This window comes from Triturus cristatus, chromosome 4_1 (genome assembly GCF_964204655.1).
Source record: "Triturus cristatus chromosome 4_1, aTriCri1.1, whole genome shotgun sequence".
NCBI lineage: Eukaryota > Metazoa > Chordata > Amphibia > Caudata > Salamandridae > Triturus > Triturus cristatus.
In genome coordinates, this window is record NC_140585.1 from 854,664,257 (window position 1) to 854,686,041 (window position 21,785).

The 21,785-nt window shown below is 46.3% G+C and overlaps 1 protein-coding gene across 5 annotated transcripts in view; it reads left to right on the forward strand.

Annotated features, from left to right (window-relative positions):
- Window positions 1-21,785, forward strand: part of PRKCQ (protein kinase C theta) — a 549,254-nt gene that overhangs the window by 348,608 nt on the left and 178,861 nt on the right. The gene's annotated exons all lie outside the window — the stretch shown is intronic.

Sequence of the window (21,785 nt, forward strand, 5' to 3'; positions counted from 1 at the left end):
CTTCCGATGCCTGTTGCAGCTGCCAAAGCTTGTTGGTGATCCCGCCGGACACCGACACCCTGGTTCTCGGCTTTCAACATCAGACAGCTTGTGCATGGCTCCTGGTCTTTGTCAGAGTCGCCTGGTCCCCAAGCTGCAGTGACAAGGTCACCGTCAACACCTTTGAACCGACTGTCATTGGTGGGCATTGCTCTTCCGTGCCTTCTGGTCACCTCTGAGTGGCATAGAGTCTATCGCCCCCTGCTTGCAGCTTTTTTTCTCTAAGAATCCACCCTTGGATTCCATTGGACTCTTGCACCATCTTCGCTAGCAGCATCTTTACTAAAGTCCTCCGTTGTGGTCTACGGCGGTTTCCGACGTCACTTCATACTTGGCTTCCCTGATATAGGTATCCTGGTTCCTGGGGTATCCACGGGTGGGATGACTCTCCAACATTCTGTCTTCCACTGGGTTTCTTCAGGGTCCACTGGGAAGGGTCCTTCTTCTTCAAAACTGCATCAGCGGCTTTCCAGTTGACTTCCATTGAGTACGCTGCTGTGTTTCCACTCTGCACACAGCCTCTGTGCTGTTCCTGAGTACTTACCATGGGTGGTTCCTTGGGCCCCCAGCTATTCTGAGTCTCCTGGTCCAAGTCCTGACTTTTGTTACAGTTCACATTCCACTTTGTTAGTATATGGTTTGGTCTCCCCCCTGGAGACCCCTGTTATGTACTTACTTACATGTTTGCAATTTAAGTATTGTGTGCATTTGTGTTTATCCTGGTAGGAGATAAACCAATGTGTTAGTGAGTGTTGTGTAATAAATAGACATATTTTTATATATACACTGTGTGGTTCGTTTTCATTTAACCTACACTACATGATTAGATCTAGTACAGCAAGCTGCTTAACACTCCTTATGTACTAAGCCTGAAGGCTGCTCTCCACATCTACCACTTAGAAAGCCTTCTAAGGTTGTTTAAGACCACTAAAACCACAATAAGGGTTGTCTGGATTAGTGCAAGGTGCTTCACTTAAATAAGTGTGCACTATATACTGAGCCAGCCTCCTACAGTTTGTAAGTGTGCATATAACTCACTGTAACTTCAAAGTACATGTCTTACTTTCTAAACACATGGCACCCAGTTCTATGACCTACCTACGGCCGACCCTAGGGATGACTTATATGTAGTAGAAGGAGAGTTTACAGCTTGGCAAGAGGTTTTAAAGGCTAAGGCGACTTGGCAGTAAAACTGCACACATAGGCTGTGCACTAGCAGGACCAATACATCTTTAAAGAGCTACTTGTTCAGATAGGTGAGAGTGTCACTACCTGAGCAGATACCTAAATAGGTGAATCAGTCCCTCTATTGGTGTCTGACTCAATGTGTAAGTAACTATGTAAGTGTGTCACTGACTGGCTTAGTATCTCAATGGGTGTGTATGTAACTGGCTGAATGGATTGCTTGCTACCTGTGTTAGTAAGTGTAGGGAAGGAATGTAACTGTGTCCCACTGGCTCCGTTACTGCTAGATATATAAGTGATGTGTGGGTGTGTGAGTGAATATGTAAGTGCCTCTGTCACACACCAACTGAGTATGTGAATTGCTCCATGCTTTCTAAGTAGGCATGTGACTCACAGTTTAGCTGACAGACTGCATGTATAACTGGTCCTATGGGTCTGTAAATAACATGTCATATGGTTCTGGAAATGTGCATGTAACTCACTGAAACTTCAAGCTATGTGTCTTACCTTTTAGGCACATAGCACTCGGCCCTGTGGCCTACCTATGACCTTCTTCAGGGGTGACTTATATGCATAAGAAGGGGACTTTAAGGCTTGGCAAGTGGTTTTAAATAACAAGTTGGTCTAGCAGTAAAACTTCAGACACAGGCTCTGCAGTAGCAGTCCTAAGACATGTTTAAAGGGCAATTTCTCAGGATAGCTCACTTGGTTGTGTCAGTACTTGAGTACATATCTGAGTGCATATGTCACTGGATATGTTAGTAAGTATTTTGCCACTGGTCTGGTTATCTTAGAACCTGTATTGGTCTCTAAATGTGTATCTAACTGAGTGTATGGATTAGTTGCTGGCTGTGTTAATGACTGTTGGGGTTTGTAACTGTGTGCAACTGGCTCAATAATGTATTATTATGCTATAGACTACCTATAGTCTATCTTACGTGTGACTTATTTGTAGTTAAAATAAATGTACAGACCTACATAGTTACTGAGAGAGCCAGTTATATACCAATATATTTAAAGCCTTCTTGTCTAAATTGGTGACTAGGAGTGTCAGTGCTAGAGTACATATCTGAATGAGTGTATGAATTCCTCTGTGGGTGTGTCACTGAATGTATAAGTAACTATGTTGGTATATGATTATCTCTCATGTGAGTGGTTGTGAGAGTATCTGAGTGGGTCTGTGAGTGAGTTTGAAAGTATCTAACTGGATCTGTGACTGGGTGCCTGAATGTCTGAATGGGCCTGTGACAAGGTGCATTAGTGCCTGAGTGTGTGTATGAGTGGGTGTGTGACTATGTGTATGTGACTGTGTGAGTGGGTGTGTGAGTGCCTGAGTAGGTCTGTGAGTGGGTGTATCAGTGTCTGAGTGGGTCTGTAACAGGGTGCATGAGTCTCACAGGGGCTCTGTGACTGGGTGCGACAGTCTGAGTCTGTCTCTGAGTGAGTGCATGAATCTCTGAGTGGGTCTGTGAGGTGGTGCGTGAGTCTATGAATGAGTATATGAGTGGGTGCGTTAGTGTCTGAGTGGGTCTGTCAGTGGGAATTAGAGTGTGTGAGTGGGTCTGTGAGTGAGTGCCTTAGTGTCTCAGTGAGTATATATATATTTAGAATTTTTGTCAGCAAACATCCGCTGGGAAGTTACATACAGGGTCACGCTGGGACTCTCGACGGATTTGTGAATATCCACACATGCAGAACAATGCATCTATGCACATTTTGTTCACATAAGGGGACTCTCAGATACCCCTATATTACACCCATGGGGTCAGGATACCTCTACACTGAGCCCTTCTACAGCTTTCAACATTTATTTTGAGCCCCCAGGACACAGTACCATTATATAAAATGGTGACCACACCTTTCTACTCAAGTTGCAGCCAGCCAATCACTGCATTCCTGTTGGTTCAAGTATTCATGAAGCACCATGATGGATTCGAAGAGGATTCGCTCCGCTAGATTTACAAATTTGTTTTTTCTTTAATATCTCCAAACCTACTGAACGGATGTACACCAAATAACAAAAAGGGCTCTTTCTAGACCAAGAGCTAGCTTTCTGCCAAATTTGGTATAATTCCGTTCAGTAGTTTGGGCTGTAGTCATGTTCAAAATCCCTACGGGAATTAACTTGGGAAACACACTATTTTTGACCCCCCCCCTTTTCTCGGCCCCCACTTGATGGATCATCCCGAAACTTTCCATGCACCTTAAGACACAGCAGCGCACTGTGTTTGGAAAAATGTTGTGAAGATTTGTTGAATAGTGTCAAAGTTATAGGCAAGTCAAAAAATGCTTTACCTATGCAAACTGAGGGTCTGCTTACAAGTTTGATGGATGGGCTATTCCATCACAAACGTGATGGATGTCCTGTCCGCCGTATTACAAGTTCCATAGGATATAATGGAACTTGAAATACGGTGGACAGGATACCCGTCACATTTGTGACAGAGTATCCCATCCGCCAAACTTGTAATCAGACCCTAGGTCCTAACTATAACTTAGTAGGTAATCATTAGGCCTGGGTAGAGTTCACGTGGAGGGCCGCAAGCGATGGAGTGTGCTAAGTTGCTCCGTTCGTGCTGATTTTTAACACAGGGTGTTTGTCCTGCTATGGAAAATCAGCTCAAACTGCACCATGCGCAGCTCAAGAGGGCGCTTCTTCTTTCTGTCGCCTCTCAGGCCGCCCAAACCAGTCATGCGTACTTTCCTTGTACTCCATACAGGCTGCATTACAGCCTGCATGGAGTACATGCCCAGGCCCCCATTCCATGGCTGAGCGTCCAACCAGGATGCTCAGACCAATCACAACGCTGCACTGCAGTGTTGTGATTGGTCAGGGAGCCTGGGTGCTTACCAATCACAACACTGCAGGATTGTGTGCTCGATCTGCGGGAACATCGTACTTGAAAAATCAGTAGCCATCGGCATATGTGTTAGCAGCTTGAACTTGATTCAGGTGGCTATTAGGGCGGAGCAGAACTCCGTGGAATCCCACAGAGTTTTTATGCAACTCCACATAATTCCACATAGTGCAACTCCGTAAACTGTGTCCAACCTTAGCTTAAACCTCTGGTAGCTTGGCACAAAACTTAGAGGCAATTCAAAAAGCATTTATGCAGCACACATACAGTAATAAGTGAAGACACGACACAAGAAAAATCCCACACCAATTTAGACAAATACAGTTAAATGTAATAAATAAAATGAGATCAAATTTACAAAACTCCAATCAGTACAACAGGAGATATGCAATTTCAAAGTTGTAGGTAAGTATAGTGCTCAAAAGCACAAAGCATCACTCGTGGTATCTGGTCAAGCTAGACCAGGGGAAAGTCACAAGTTCAGGCCGAACGTGATGGAATGCGGGCCGGATACAGGGACCAGGTTAATCTTTCTGAAAAAGTTACCTTCTCAAAATCCATCATGAAGAGACAAGTTTGCAATGGAGGAGGCCGTAAGGAGCAGGGACAAGGTCGCAAATGATCATCGCTGTAGCAGGAAGAGCAAGCTGGGTGTCGTGAACGGTAGTCAGTGTAATGTGAAGATCCTGTCAGGGGAGCAGACAGTCGTTGCTGGAGCTGGAATTGGCATTCACTGTGGGCTGTTGAATCTGTTGCGTGACGTGCAGGTCTCGCTTTGCCACTCATTGCTGATGGTTGCGATGGGTTGGGTCCACCGGAGCTTTGCATTGGACGTCATCGTGGGTGGTGAGATCTTGCCATGAACAGGTCCGTTCACGGGCACGAAGAGCCCAAAACTTTATGATTTCTCCTTGTCTTCACAGGAGGAGCTCAACTGATGCCAGCGAGGGTCCAGGACCTGAGATGCACCTCCTGGGGCTCAGGAACTCACTCCAGCAGAGGCCAGAGGGGCTCAGACAGGGCCAGTTGCAGGTCCAGGCAGATCCAGTTCGCAGGTCAACTGAGCAGTTGCAGAAAGGCCTCTGGAGCTTGTTCTGTCCCTGTAGCTCAGAACAGGAATGTCAGCAACCTGACCCTTGGAGCCACTCTGCCTGGGATGAAGGGACATCTTTTCCAACTCCTTATCTAAGCTAGTGTCTTTTTTAGTCATCAACTCTGGCTAGTTTGCCAGTATAGCCTTATTTAGACTGCTTAAAGGTTCTCAGAAGCAACAGTTGTCTGCTTATTCTCAATCCCCACAGTAGACTGAACCCTTTCCTCAGGGGTTACTGAGCACTTAGTAGAAGAAGTTTTCTCAGGAAATTGGATTTTTCCAGCCCTTTATTTGTTTAATCTTCTTAGCTTTCTTTTAGCCTTTTTCCTATCTTTCCATTTTTTTGGGAGCTACGACTGGAGTTGGTGGCTTTTCGACTGCCACTTCCCTGTATCCTTTCGTTTTAGAAATTGGAAGAATCTCGGATCCCATGGATAGTACAGAGGAGAGTTATATTTGCCTGTGGCTGCCTTTTGTGAGGCTTGGAGAGAAGAATCGTCCATGAAGAGAAGCTCCGATAAAGATAGATCTACTTCCAACATTGATTTATGTGCAATTGTTGGAAAGTTCGATAAGGGACTGCCCACTTGCAGACCAATATAATTCTTTTGAATAGGATTAAATTGAACAATCTGCATTCCAACACGTCATTGGGAGCTCTTTCAGAATTTCTGATAGAATGTCCAGAATATGATCGGATCTGTTGGTTGTTTTTTCCAATATTTGCATAATGGAGGACAGAATTCTCTCAAAGCATTGAAGAGTTCTAGTGAAGCAGACATAGTCACCAGGGGGATTTGCAGATGGATTAAAGGGTAGTTCTGATGCTGCAGATAGATTTAGCCCTGACGGAAGATTAATGCGGGGTCTACTACAAAAGAATTCCATTGGCTTTCTCTTTTTCTGTGATAATGGTACAACTTGTTCTGAGATACTTCTACTTGATGCAGAAGAGGGAGCTTTAAATGGTGATATCTCTGGTAGAGTGTACAAATAAGGAAGCCTCTCGGGGTAGTTCCCCTATTGAACGTTCTTGCTTTTCTCATACAGACAGGTGGATCTGAACCTGGAGAGATTTGGATTGAATGCTCTTTAACAATTAGGCCTGGATACTCATCGAGAGAGAGAGCAGGGAAGTACCGGGAATGTTCTTGCTACATAAGGAATCATGAAAAATACTCTCAGGGTCCTCCGAAGGGCCATCCAATTGTGATTTTATTTTTAACACCTCATCCCTAGGTAACCAATCTGCTTCCCTCTTAAGGTGTTCTTCACCAGATCTATTGCAGAAGAACCCCCCGCCCCCGTTTCCCTACGCCTTATGTGGTGCTGTGTAGATCTGTGTAGTTCTGTGCTGGGCTATGTAATGCTCTGGAATCAAGCAATGGCAATGGGCCCGATTCACAAAACTAACTTAAGACAAAATCCTAAACTTACTACCATTTACTAATTTTGGTATTCACAGAAGGCACTTAGTCATTTTGGTATTCACAGAAGGCACTTACTCATTAATGAGTAAGTGCCTTCTGTGAATACCAAAATGACTAAGTGCCTTCTGTGAATACCAAAATTAGTAAGTGCTTTCTGTGAATTCCAAAATGGTAGTAAGTTTAGGATTTTGTTAGTTAGGTCTGTGAATCGGGCCCAATGTCAATAGTTATGGCAGTGACTACCCCCAGCCGTTGGGTGTCTAGTCAGGTATCTAACAAAAACACAGAAGTTCAAGTGAAGCAGCGAAAGTCAGATACCCCCCTACCAATGGCAGCAAGCTGCACTCGAACTTAGCCAGGCCCCTTCTGTTGCTGCAGGGGTATCACTCCAACCGTGGTGTTTAAGGTGTTGGTCAAAGAGCCCAAGCTAGTCGTTAAATGCAAAAATCTGCACCCCATAGACTAGCAGACAGCCAAGGAGCAGCCTGAAACAACTGAAGCACCGGGACACTGGAGCTGAAGCTGGGGAGGATGCCTATCTACCTATAGCTGAGTCTCCAGGCCATGGCACAAGGATTTACCAAGAGATCACAAATGCTTTAATTGGCACAGAAATAACTACTTTATTGTTGCTGCCACACACTGCTGCACACCTGCTCACTTGCTAGTGCTTGCAGTTCACCTGAATGCCTGGAAGGCTGAATAGGCGCTGGACGCTGGATGTCAAACGCTGAGGGGTGCGATTACCTCTAAACCTACCACCGTGCTGGTTCCTCCTCGGAGTGTAGGAGTACCAAGATAGCCGGGTGGACGGATTCTCACCCTGTGAATCGCAGGCCACAAGGCCACGACGCACGGCACACACGGCTGTCAGCGTCTCGACCCCACCTCCTCCTTCCTCCTGTGAATGCACTAAATGTGAAATGCGTAACATCACTGCTCAGCCAATCGTATTTCAACTGATAAGTTTCATTTCATGAAATGTCCTTTAAACAGATGTGTGATGCGCCATCACAAGAAAAATAAAAATAAAAAACACATTCCACAAAAATGCAATATAAATTCTGAAGTAAAATCTTCTGAAATCAAGTGGTTTAGTAGCTCCCACTTTTTTAGGTCGAGCCTACAGCGCACGCGCTGTCTGCAAGACCTGCTGTCATCAATATAACAAATGTATTCCCGCCTCCTACTTACCGTTGGTCCACTCCAGTGTCGCTCTTCTTTGGTGCCTCCTGTCTGGTTCCCGCAGCCGATACCTCACTTCCTTTAGCGGCCGAGGTGCACCGGTAAAGTACAGTGTACCTACATGTGTTTACTATATGTTCCTTCCTGCGCACTCTTTTTTTGCTTTCCCCCACTTAATATGTCAGCACGGCATCCGCTTCTACAATGCCAAACTTCATGTTGTTGTCAGCAAGGTACTATCAATGGTTGTTTATTTTAGCGCAGTTTGTTGAAGCTCCTCACTAACGCGCTACAGCAGCATTAATTTCCAGTTTTTTTAATGTTTCCTGACAACTACGTTTCTTCTCGCAAGAATGATCATGCTGATGAGGGTACGGGTCAGGAATGCTACTGAGAGGAAGCCCGATCAGCCTGTAGGCCCGCGCTTTGCTTGTCTCCCCACCTCAGCTCATCACACAGGCAGGGGAGCTGCAACTGCCTGCCACAGAAGCATGCGAGCCTCGCAAATGTGGTGCCATAAATATATAAACGTGCTCGCATAGAATTAAAAAACAAAATTATATTTTAATCAATATAAAACTGTACAGATTTTAATTCCACACAGGTAATAATAAAACCAATTAAAAACATATAAATTCGGGGGAGGAGCCTAGCGCTTGACCAAGATGGCTGCGTGAGCTTTGAGCTCCCGAGACCCTCGCGCCCTCCGTCAACTATCCTGTTCTTTATCCTGTTTCTTATGCACGGTATCCTGCAGATGAGTCATCGTGGGGGCAAATGACGCTGCCCGGGCTAAAATCGCCCGCCGGGGACCGGAGTTGTGGACGACGGCAGATTGCGGCCTACCTCCGAGGGATGCCAGGAGCTCGAGTTGGCAAGATGCCCGGCCACTAATTGAACAACAGCAGGCCTGTGGGGTGTGAACGGGCGGATGGAGACCACCGCACTTTCACTTTCACTTTCTCGCCCTTTGTTGGCTACGGCCTGAGAGTGCTTCCTGAGGATCCACGGACATCTGGAGGACTTGCGCCTGACCCTGGTCGTTGAGTGACGGTCCGGCCTGTCTCATTTAGCTGGGTGAGGGACGTTTCTCCGTAATTGCCTACGTCGAGTCTGCAATGTCGGCCAAAGCAGAGGCTGACAAGCCGAAGTTCAAGGCTACCAGGCGGGGAGGCTATACCCAATCCAACAATATGGATCGATATGCCCAGCAGAAGGGGTCGCCTGGTGGATCGGGACAGTCACTGGAAGTACAGAAAGCTGACTCGTCCCCGACCTCGGAGCTGTCGTTGCAGGATGTCATGGGGGCTATTGAAGGGATGCAAACATCGATCGGGCGACAGTTTGATGCCTTGGCACAAAAAGTGGACACGATTTTGGTCGATGTTAACTTGATACGCGCGGATTTGGCCAAAACCAATGAGCGGGTCAAGTCCCTGGACCTCAAGACTACTGGCCTTGCGGATGATGTTTTGGGACTGCAGGCGGAGGTCGAGAAGCTGCGGACTGCTAGTGACCTCTCAGCCCGTCGGCTGGAGGAATTTGAAGGTCGGGCCAGGCGCAACAATGTGCGCATTACTGGAGTCCCGGAATCCTCGGAAGAGCGCTCAGTGGACCTACTCGTAGAAGACTTGGTGGTGAACCATCTTGCACCTAAGGGCCTTGGAAAGTTTTTTGCCGTAGAACGGGCTCACAGGGTGCCTGGCGGGAGGCCTAAGGCGGGAGCTCCCCCGAGACCGATTGTCGCCCGGATCTTCCATTTTCGAGATCGGGACGCTATCCTGCAAGCGTCGCGGGTGACGGGCCCGGTTCCTTTTCAGAACGCCTCTGTGAGCTTCTATCCTGACTTCACCCAGATGGTTCAGAAGCAAAGGCAGTGTTTCCTGGGGGTTAAGAGACGCCTTAGGGAGATGGATTTGAAGTACGCTATGCTTTTCCCTGCCAGACTACGTGTGGTGTATGAGGATCGGACTTTCTTCTTCGACTCGCCTGAAATGACCGGAGATTGGTTGGACGCTCTGCCAAGGAGACGGACCGGCGGGGACAGTGTCACGGGAGTGGACAGTGGCCGGGCTGAGCAGGAGTGATGCCCCGGGTGTCAGGTTGTTTTGATTTTGCCCCGGACAATGACTTGTGGCTAACTGCAGTAATGGGGGGGTGGCGGAGGGCCGTTCGGAGCTCTTTCCTCCCTCAGGGTTCTTTTTGTAGATTTGTTTTTGATAGGGCGACAGGCACACTGCAAGTTGGGGGGGCTTTGTAAGCTGACGCAGGGGTGCAGGGAGGGGGGAGGATTTGGGATGTTGGGGTGGTTGTTGGGGGGGTTTTTCTTGCAAGGCGTAGTAATGGTTGTCAGGTTGGTTTGGTGGTGGCTTTTCGGGGGGGTGGAGGTCTCTTGGTGTTTGGGGATGGGGGGTAGGGGCCTAAATATTATTAGCTGGAATGTTAATGGCTTGGGGGATCGTATTAAGCGAGGGATCGTCTTACAATTCCTGAAGCGGACCTCGCCTGATGTTGCCCTATTGCAGGAGACACATCTTATAGGGAATATGTGTTATGCACTTAATAGAAAGGGTTACAAATTCATTGCCCACTCTGGCTTTTCATCGGGCTCCAGGGGGGCGGGCATACTTGTTCGAGCCTCACTGCCACTCGAGGTTGACTCCACCATTGTTGACGATAGGGGGCGGTTCGTAGCTGTGGCGGGGAGATGGGAGGGTAGAACGTTGGTATTGGTTTCTGTGTACGTTCCTCCGGCCCTGCAGGCCTCCACGTTTGCGGATCTGGGCAGGGCCTTGTTGGAACTCCCTGAGGGGCTGCTAGTGGTGGGGGGAGATTTTAATGCTGTTGGTTCTGGGCTGCTCGATAGGCACCCGCCCAGGGATACCGGGGGGGCTCAGAAGTGGCTTCCTGACTTCATAGACACTTTTGGTTTGGTGGACTGCTGGAGACTCCGGCACCCCACCCAGAGTCAGTATACCTTTCACTCCGGGGCGCATGGTAGTCTCTCCCGGATTGATTACTTGCTCACCCTGGCTGCGCATGCCTCGCTAGTTTCTGAGGCTAGGCATATGGCACGTGGCATATCTGACCACTCGCCGGTGTGGGTCCGTTTCGACATTGGCCGGGTAGGAGGAGGTAGGGTGGCTCCCATTAACCCCTGGTACTTCCATGACCCCAAGACGCGCAGGGCATTGCTGAAGGCAGTTGATCACTATTTTCAGGACAATCAGGATTCGGTTGATTCAGCGGTGTCTCTGTGGGAGACGTTTATGACCGTATTGAGAGGGGAGGCCCTCTCATTGGTGGTGGCCGCCAAGCGACGGAAAGACGCCGAGGTGATAGAGATTGAGGATGAGATCGCGGCTCTAGAGGTAACCCTGGAGGAGGCGGTTACAGCGGACACTCTGCATAATCTGAGTTTGAAGCAATCGGAGTACAGGGATCTGGTGGAGAATGCTGCCAAGACCCTTAGCAGGGAGCAGCAAGGCCGTCTGTATGATGTTGGGGATAAGGCCGGGAAACTGCTAGCTTGGTTGGACAAAAAAGAGCGGGTCAATAGAGTGGTGCCGGATTTAACGATGGAGGAGGGAGAGGTTGTTACTGACCCCGAAGGTATAGTCCAGCGTTTCTCGGATTATTTCCGCGTAGTGTACACCTCGGTTTCGGATAGGCCGACTGCGGACTCGTGTTACCTTTTGCGTGATATTGCTCTGCCCTGCCTCTCTGACGTAGATAGGGACGACCTAGATGGTGATATAACGGTTGATGAAGTAGCGGGTGCTATTCGGGCGTTGAACTCGGGTAAGGCCTCCGGTCCGAATGGTTTGCCTATTGAATTGTACAAGCTTTGTCCGGATAAGGTCGCTCCTCACCTGCGCGCCATGTTCGTGGAGGCGCGGGTGAATGGGTCTCTGCCGCTTGATCAACGACTGGCAACCATAGTGGTGATACATAAGGACGGTAAGCCTCGGGACAAGTGTAGTTCCTATCGGCCGATATCGCTTCTTAACGCTGAGCCGAAAATCCTTGCTAAGATCCTGGCGAACCGCTTGGTCCGGGTGCTTGAGGATTTGATCCACCCGGATCAATCGGGCTTCATTCCGCATCGTAACACTGCATTAAACCTTAGGCGTCTCCATGGGGTGATTGCTAGGGCGGGCACGTTGCGGGAGCCGGCTATTGTGGCGTCTCTTGATGCCACGATGGCGTTTGATACGGTGGAGTGGGCATACCTGTGGGCGGTGCTAGCCAAGTTCGGCTTCGGGCCTGGTTTGGTGGACTGGGTGAGGTTGCTTTACGAGGATCCCCTTGCTAGTGTTGTGGTAAACGGGAGGGCGTCCAGGCCGTTCAAGCTTGGGAGGGGCACCCGGCAGGGTTGCCCCCTGTCGCCTTTGTTGTTCGCCCTTGCTCTTGAACCGCTGGCGGCGTGGATACGATGGCATCCGAGTATACGTGGGCTTCGATGGTCGCCCGACCACGAGGACCGTATCTCACTTTACGCCGACGATATCCTATTATACCTCGCCTCGCCCCAGAAGTCTCTCATAGTAGTTTGCGACGTTTTGACTTCTTTTGGTAGGAACTCGGGCCTTGTTATCAATTGGGGAAAGTCATATCTGTATGTTTTGTGTGGCGATGTTCCGCCTGTCCCCCGAAACTGTTCGATTCAGATCGCCCAGCAGGGCTTCCGGTATCTAGGGATTTACATCTCCACTGACTCCATCTTGCGATATGAGAAGAATCTGCTCCCCCCCCTGGCGCGTCTGCGGCGGGATGCGGCGGGCTGGCGGCGGTTGCCGCTCTCCCTCCTCGGGCGCGCCGCGTTGTTTAAAATGATGTCTCTTCCCCGTTTCCTCCATGCCTTGCAGAATACCCTTGAATGGGTCCCGACTAGTTACTTTCGAGAGGTCGAGAGCCTCCAGCGTTCACTATTGTGGGACGGGCGGCCGCGCATAGCGATCGCTAAGCTGACGCTCCCGTGGTACGACGGTGGTATTGCGCTTCCGGACATTTGAAGATACTACTGGGCCACCCAGTTGTGCGCGATTAATCATGGTGTCTATGGCTCGGCGTTGAGCCCCGGCTATGCCATGGATCGGTGGTTACTGCGTGGCGGTAATTACCACAGAGCTTTGTACTCGAAGTCGTTGGACTCGTCCCTTACGGGGCCCACTGGGGTGGCGGTGCGGGTTTGGAAGTTGGCGACGGACTCCCTGGGTTGGGGGGCAGGCTTACCCTCGCTACCCCGTTGTTTGATTCTGATATCCTGGGGAAGCTTTGGCATACAAAAGGGTTCGAGAAATGGGATTTGATCGGTATCTCCAGGGTCGGAGACTTGCTGGCTCAGGGCAGGGTGAAGTCCTTTGAGGAGCTGCAGAAGGAGTATGAGCTGGGGAGCACTGAGTTTTTCCGCTATGCCCAGGTGCGTCACGCCTTGCGGTCGGTCCTCGTGGAAGGTGAGAAGGTGCCTGCGTCCTCTCCGTTAGAGGACAGAATTCTGGATGGCCATATGCCGGAGAGCGCGATCTCTCTCATCTATAAGAAGCTGATTAATGTCCGGGCCGACCTTCTTCGGGGGTTGCGCGATCAATGGACTAGGGATGGCCTCGAACTGGATGACGAAGATTGGCAATATGCAGTTTCTTCTCCTAGGGAGGTTGCGATTCCGTCGCGTCTGCGGCTGGTGCAGCTTAAAATACTCCATCGAGTCTACGTGACAGGTCCTAGGTTGGTCCGTATGGGTTTCTCTGAGGAGGGTTTATGTAAGCGAGGCTGCGGCATGGTGGGTACCTTCTTACATATCATCTGGGAATGCGGCGTGATCGTGGAGTTCTGGAGGCGAGTTCATGCAGTGATGGGGGAGGTGACGGGCATGGTCATGCAGCCGGAGGCGCGGTGTTGTCTCTTGAACGTCTGGGGTCCTACCGATCTTGATGACGCACAGACTCAGTGAGTGACCCTGGGTAACATGGTGGCTAAGCGGGACATCGCGCGCCTGTGGGGCTCTGCTGGGCCTCCTGCGCTGGCAGCGTGGAAGGAAAATATGGATTGGAGCATGCTCAGGGAAAAGACAGTGTATTGTGCTAGAGGGCGCCCGCGGAAATGGCATGCAGTATGGGGGCGATGGAACCACTACAGGGGGGACAGATGTCTGCCCCCTGATCCGGATCCGCCTGAGGAGCAACTTTCCCCTTGACATTCTTTCCGGCTATGTATTTATTGTTGATGACTGATTGCCTTTTATGAGTCTCTGCTTTCCCCCTCCCTCCTCTCATTATAGCGTTGTTTCTGGTGGACGAAATGGGACTAGCTCCCCCTGATGGGCACCCATCATGTGCATTCGAAGCTTATCGCCTTGCTAGTGTTTGGTTTGTGTTTGTGTTTATTTAAAACTGAACCTTTTCTGATTCTCCTTTCAGTGCAGTGCGAACGCTTTTCTGTGTTGCTTAACTTAAGCTGCCGAACCTCCGGGTTGTCGACTGAATAGCTGTGTTCTGGATTTACTGAATAAAGGTTTTAAAAAAAAAAAAAAAAAACATATAAATTCATAAAATATCTAAACACAGTGTTCCTAAATCTAAAGAACTAAAAAGGAGAGTATATAAAGACAATCAACTATGTCTTTTCAATGTTAATTTGGATATATGCATAGACAGCACAAAGCATGGGTCTCAATTCCCTGTCTATAACTGCTGACTTATCCAAATTTAACACCAAACATAATCTGGGCGTCGACGCATTTCAGTAGCACATTCACAATAAGACCACCTTCTTCAGGACATAGATTTTTTCGCCTTTAAAAATCGATCTTATTGCAACCTTGTGTCAAACCGGTGCCTCCGCACTCAAGTGGGAGATTCTCCAGATCAAAGGGAGTAAAGGGTGATGTTTACAACCAAATCTCTTTTCTTATTGAATAAATGGTCATCAATTTTGAAGTATAAAAGGCCGGTTCAATATGGGTCCAATATTATAATTCCCTTAAAGGACTGATTTGAGATGTTAGTCAAAGGTAATTAATATATAAAACCGGAACACATCTCGGTCTCAAGTATCGCACAAATAGCGGGTCTCAATGTTTCCCGTCTAGATGGCAGCAGGATCGCTTTTTCGTGGCTTTTAATTCCGACAAAATCCGCGTATCCTGGAGCCTTCCCTCGACTGTGCTTCGTGTGTAACTGCCTGAGATTGCGGCGTGCACGAATAGCTTTTAAACTTGAACTCTACCATCCCTACAGTCAGTGTTAAATTGAGTGGAGGTCTGCCTGAGTCGTGTTCCGACAGGTCCGGGGGAAGCTGCAGGCAGGTGAGTGACTCTCCAGCACAGTCTCACATATCACAATATCGGGTGAGAGACAGTGGGTGAGAGACTGACTTTGGGGTGGCCCTTTTCTCAGAAAAATAAACATACCGGCGTTTCTGGTAAAACCAGGAAATGATACATAAAAATAGCTTGAGCGATTCTTCAGTATTCGTTTTTAACCTGGAAATTCGACCTCTACCATAACCGCCAATTATTAATAATTTATATAGCTCTAAAATGCTTTTCACTTGTTTCCATTTTGTATGGGTCGCTATTATCTTATATTTCAAAGGTGGGAAATCCCAATATTGATGATCTTAACGTTTTTTTATTTTATTTTACCTTTCTTGTTATAAAAATATCAGACAGACCGGTAACTACTAGACATGTGTCAACCCTAATGATTGCACCAATTCGCGTGCCTTCTCACCTATAAGAGTCCACACCCTGCTCCCTTAAACTGGCAAGGTGCACCTATGGTGCATCATACGTGTGGGGCATCTTCAAACACTTCGAGCTTTGAGGTCACAGAGGTCGCCAGCTGTCATGTATAGACTTTTGCACGTGGTAAGAGCAAAACAACAAGCCTCACAATACAGAATATATTTCCTGGCTCACAACAGGTATTGCTTACATATGATATGTTGGCCAACCCCTGTCAGACAGTTATACAATGTCTTTCCCTTCTAGATTACTCTCTACTCTGATCCAGCAAGCATAGGTGTCCACCATCTCCAATTAAATATCGAATATCAGGCTTAGATTTACTTCAGCCTGATTCAGATTAGTTTTCAATGACTTTTTGCCATACTGCCATGCCAAATAAGTAGCTGACTCCAGCATCCTCGTGGGCATAAGGAAAAGTAACACAGCAAAGCCTGTATTTGTAAAGCACATTCTCACCCTGAAGGGTATTGTCTGGATGACAAATGATTACTTGTAGTTTGCACCACCTTTCAAGGTTTATGAACCATTCCTTAATTTGAGGTTGGTAAAGCTGTCATGGCCCATGGGACAGAAGGCCACTCATCTGTGAAGCGAGATAACTCATAGTAGTTTGCGTCATCAAGCCAGGGTCACTAACCCAACCCAGGATGTGCTCCATAATTGTCTAGATTGATTGTGCAGGGCCTCGACTCCCTCTAGTGAGTGATTGTCGGTGAATATCATTTTTATAACTGATTGCCTATGTTCCATGGAGAGCAAACAATCAATTTGTGCGTTGATGGGTGCCTGTTAGAGGACACCACAAGCATTGCTTGATTTTCAGTCCAAAGTCAGCTCTAGTCAGTCAGTAAAGGAACCATTAGGAAGCAAAAACCTATCAACCAAGATCCTTCCTGAAAGAGAACTGGGATGCGCTGCCTGTGTATTATCCCATCCTTTTCACTAATTTATAGAGAACATATCATGCGTGTGCAGCAGTCTTCACCAACGCAATAAATACTGTATAAAATATTCCCAGATAGACAAACAAATTTCACTATGGAATTTAATATAAAATGCCCCCATTCACAAAATTCAATATGCAATTGCACAACAATCATCATGAACTATACCAAGAAGACCATGGGTCCTTCATTGTGCCAGCGATTTTTTTCCAACTCTTCACACTGTAATTCTCCTCTCTAGTACATTTTTCACCTTCCATGACCATGCAATCCCCCATCATAGATTTGGCACAGGTAGCAGAACGATATTTTCCATTAATTCCATAAAATTTTGTACAACAATTTGGTGCAGCAATCAAATCCACAGCATCTTCACCAGCCACAAAGTATGTCTGTACCTATCATAACCCATTGCCTTGAATACCACTTGATATTGACATAATGCCACAATATTGTTATAACTGATAGTATTCTTCTGAACGTACAAGATACTTCCATGTCTGTCATTTTCATTAATGCTAAGGCAGTTTCCATGCCAACGTGCATTGTGTGTTCATAACAATAGTATCTTGTGTGCAGTTGTCTCTTGTATACAAAAGATGTGTGTATGTCAAAATGATTACCACGCTAATTCCAGCACACACAATTTTATCCTACATTTCACGGGATATTCCTACGCTGTGCAGAGCCTGGATTCAGATTATTCCAAAACTTCTGCATACACTGGATATTCAGATACGAGTTGTGACTACAGAATACTGCTGTGTCATTGAATGTGTTGCGCTAACTAGGCGAGACGTAAAAAGACCCTACTGGGGATGTCAGAATGAGAAAAAGAAGAGCAAGCTGTCACAGAAAAAAGCTCCAGGGCTTTTTAACCACAGAAGGGGTGATTGTGCTGTGAGGGCTAGATCATGGCCCTCAGCCCTAAAATCAGCTCCCTAGTTTGTAGCACAGTAGAAAATGCCCATACAAGCCCTGAAGGGTGGAAACCTATCGGCACTGATGGAAAATTGCAAGACATGGCAAATCCCATACATTACTGTAAATAAATACTGTAAATAAATGTCTGTTATGCAAATTTAATATAGGTTATTGACTTTATAACAAGTCTCTGTGTTTAGGCAATATTATGCGCTTCTTTGAAAATGTGTGACACAGAAAATATCCTATGTGTTTGTGATAGTGTGTGGTATGGCAGCACTTCAGAAGGTTGTGAAGCTTGGCTAATAAAAACCAAGGAAAAAAAGCGCCATTGAGAGATCAGCAGGCAGGGAGAGTGGGAGGGGGTAAGAAATGGTATCTCATTCACGCTGTTGAATTAATCTGTGCTTGGTCCTTGCTCTATATAAAGGATTGAAAGTGACGTTTGGCCTGCACTGGCCTATTAACGAAGCTGCAAAGAAGAGTGCCACTGTAGCCAACAAATGGTAAACAATGGGCGGGCTCCAAGCCTTTTTTGTAAACAAAAGTGTCTTGCAAGCGAGACGCATACTGTCGCAGGCTTGACCCTAAAAATATGAAGCAACATTTTTAAAATAGCAGGCTAGAATAGCCAATAATCTAGCCTATAGTAAGTACCCTGCCTTGTGCGTGCACATGTATAGTCCCCTTCAGCACATGGCTGGGACTACGCACAGTGTGTGTTCAGTTATTCTATTCACTGATCATCAGTCAGGGAAGGTCCACACACTTAATGGGGCCTTTCATAGGTTTACAGGGATGGAAATATAGCACAAAGAACAACAAATGAATGCACACCATGCTGTTTCCCATAGAGCAAACACAACATATATATAAACCTAGATAAGACACCACACACAAAATAAACAGCAGACACACCAAAGAAACACTCGAAAAAACGAGAAATAGTACTCACTCGAAGCACTAAAAAGGAAGTGAGCCAGCAACCCATGACCCTAGATTAGACAGTGACTGGTTCTGTGGTCAAGGATCAAGAGTTGTGTTTCTTGATTTAAACATGTCGCCAGTTTTCAGTGGTGCCCTGCCGTGCACTATGACGCTGAGTGAATATTGACCAGTCATGAGCTGGATTGGACACAACTTTCCAAATCAAAGTACAAGTGCATGACTCAGTATCTTGCACTGCAAACATAGATTCATATGTTAACAGTGTATGTACTAATATGTGCGCCGACCATAAGCATGTATATGTCTGAGCACATTTCCTTGCAATTATTATTATTAGAGTATATTGTTATGCACTTAATTATCCTCTAGAGGAAATCTCCCACTTTCAATCCTGTTACAAGCCACTATTATGTGATCTTAGAAAATAAGAGGAACTCTAGTATGTAAAACTCGGCGTGGTCAACTAGACCAGAGACACTTTGAGGAGCAGTGTTCCTCAAGTCCCATCAGTGCGGGTATCGCTACATGTTGTAGGACCCCAGGCTTTATCCCCCTCAGGACAGTCATGCTCGCTCACTGACTCAGGCAAATCATGGTTTCATTATCGGTTTCACATTCAAACTTCACCAGCCAACTCTAGAAAATGTGTCCTCATCACAGACTGCTGGTGGTGTTGGAGGTACTTGTTTTGCTCAGCATGTCACATTTTCCTCACATGACTGAGGAAGATAGAAAATGTGTTTTAATTTTAGAATCTGAGGAACATTCCATGACTCTATGAGAAAATCATGAGAGAAAACAGTTTTCTGTTAAACATGGTTAATCAAATTTAAACACATTGTAGTGCCTCTACTCTATATTTATGTACTCTACTTGGATGGCGTAGTGTTTATCCATTGTAACTGCTGGGGCCGGGTTCCACGTTCTTGATTTACTCTGGAACCCATGGTCGAGGGATCGTTAGTTCCGGCTTAAAAGTGTGTAGGGGAGAAATATCTTGTCCAACTAGATTTCACAATCCCAATAAATCAGGACTCCGAAGAATCACTGACTCTAGGTTCTAAGTTTAGTTAGTTTATTACAAAGCCAAAAACAATTAGACACACAAACACCTCAGGATGAGGGTGTAGAAATACATTGGAACTAATACAAAGCCAAACCTACAAGCAAAGTTCAATCGATGAAGCATACAAAGTATAAGCAGTTCTAGGATTAGGATGCAGGCAGTGACTGCACCTACATCCAGATTATTCTTCAGTGGAGGTTCGTAAGTAAAAAGCATTAGTCTGTCCCTACGCTACCACTAACGTGACATCCCTACTTAGCATTTCCCCAGGCAAGTTGAGAAAAAGGTGTCAGTGCGTGAAGACTTCCTAAGAAGTACACTCACTTTGAATGGGTCAAGTAGCATAAGCTACGGAGCTCGTTCTAAGATGCTCCTTCTCCTCTCCTAACTCAATCCCCTGGGCAATGTCCCTAATTCCAACATCAAAGCCCTAGGACACACCCATCTTCACATCACGCATTCATCCCATCCAGCTAGACACCTCCTCATTGATAACTTTCCAATTGGTTTCTATTCTCCCAGCCTCTGGCCCGATGAGCTTGATTCACAAGCCTTCTCCAGTGAGAAACAACACCGTCCCACATTATCAGACTCCTAAAACAAAAGCGTTATTCTAACTAACAAAGATGAATTTCTCCACCTGCAACAGAAACGTGAGAAAGAAAATATTCGACATGCACATGAACATTACAAATACTTCAAGAGTGAGAGGCAGGGAAAAATACAAATGGGGCCTACAAAATCGGTTAACACAAGAATTAATATGAACTCTATTATTCACACGTATACATGAACATCATTACTGTGCACGTTTAAATCAATGCATTACATAGTCAGTAAATTAATTTCTCATAGTCACTGAATAAATGAACATTAAGATTTCACCATTTAGAACATGATTAGAATGTTAATTTCTCCATGTTGCCCAAAATATCTCTATTACTTCACTTTACACAATATTACATTTCACATTCTAATAACCAAATGTTAACATGACAAAGGAATATGTGCAGGGGCAAAGTACTTGTGATTATAATGCACGCCTACAAATTGAAGACCACAATTGTGCTCTATCATAGCACACGGTTATTACTGTGTTGTATGTACTCACCATAATTTGTCAGTGGATGTGCTAGCATCTTGTTATTACCACTGCCATCTCTCAATTTATGGTTCATCAAACCCCAGCAAATGATCAGCATTTTTCGCAGGATAAAATCAACTCACCACAGTTCCTAAAATGAATTAGATACCACTATCAAATGATTTACTTTATTACCAAAATCTGTTACGACCCTTGGTATATGTTTCTTTTTGTGACCCTTAAAACTAGGCATTTACTACAATGTATTTCAATGTGACAAAAAAGACAAAACCTTATTATCCCCCCCAAAAATCCAAACAATTATATTTTTTCTAACATCCCATTCAAGTACTTCCATGAAAAATACCTTTTAATAAACAATTTGTGAATTTCGCCACACATTAAAAGGATCTGGTTTACAACAGTTGTATTATCAAAGGAATGGGGAGTCACTCTGAGGCCGTTTTTGACTGTGGTGGAGTAGGCTCCTCTACTTTTCTTCTGGGCCCTCTGAATCCAGTAGTGGCCATTATCTGAACAAAGTCGCAGGCGGGGGGCGGGAGAAACTGGGGACGGACAATAACATTTAAAAAATAAAGAAAAATAACTTACCTGCATCCACGCTCCAATCTTGCTCCAACGCTTTGATCTGGCTCTAAGCACAGCAGGCACAGGTTCCCAGAATCCCCTGCAGCCAATCCTGATGCTGAATGAAAGCAGTATCAGGACTGGCCTGAGTTCCAGAGATTTGCACTCCAGGTAGACTGGTAATCTGTGCCTTCTCTCTCAAACCCAGCAACGCAGCTGGGGTTGAAGAGAGCTTCAGTGTGCATTACGGTTTGGCAAGCCTCAGACGGACAGCCAAACCGTCATGCGCACTGATTACAGTGCAAAACACTCCTCCACCAGCCTGTCATTTCTAGCCCCAATCCCAAGCCTCAGCTCTGACAGCCAAAATAAAACAATAATATGCAAATATTTATCATTTTATTTTAAATTTTTTGGGCTGCTTGCAGGGTGGGGCAATGCTTCTCCACCATAGAGTAGGAGCTGCCACTGTCTAAAACCACCCCAGTGAATAACTACCTAGGACTGCCCTCCCCCTCTTGGATATATTGCTTAATTCTTATGTTTTGCCAGATTTACACCGGGCCTCACCACACCATCCTATTGTGGCAATCCGTCTTGTATACTTCAGTTACAAGCCTGGCAGTTTCTTATTTTTTTATACATTTCATGTTCACATCTTCAGACTCAAAATTGTATGTATTCTCTTGAT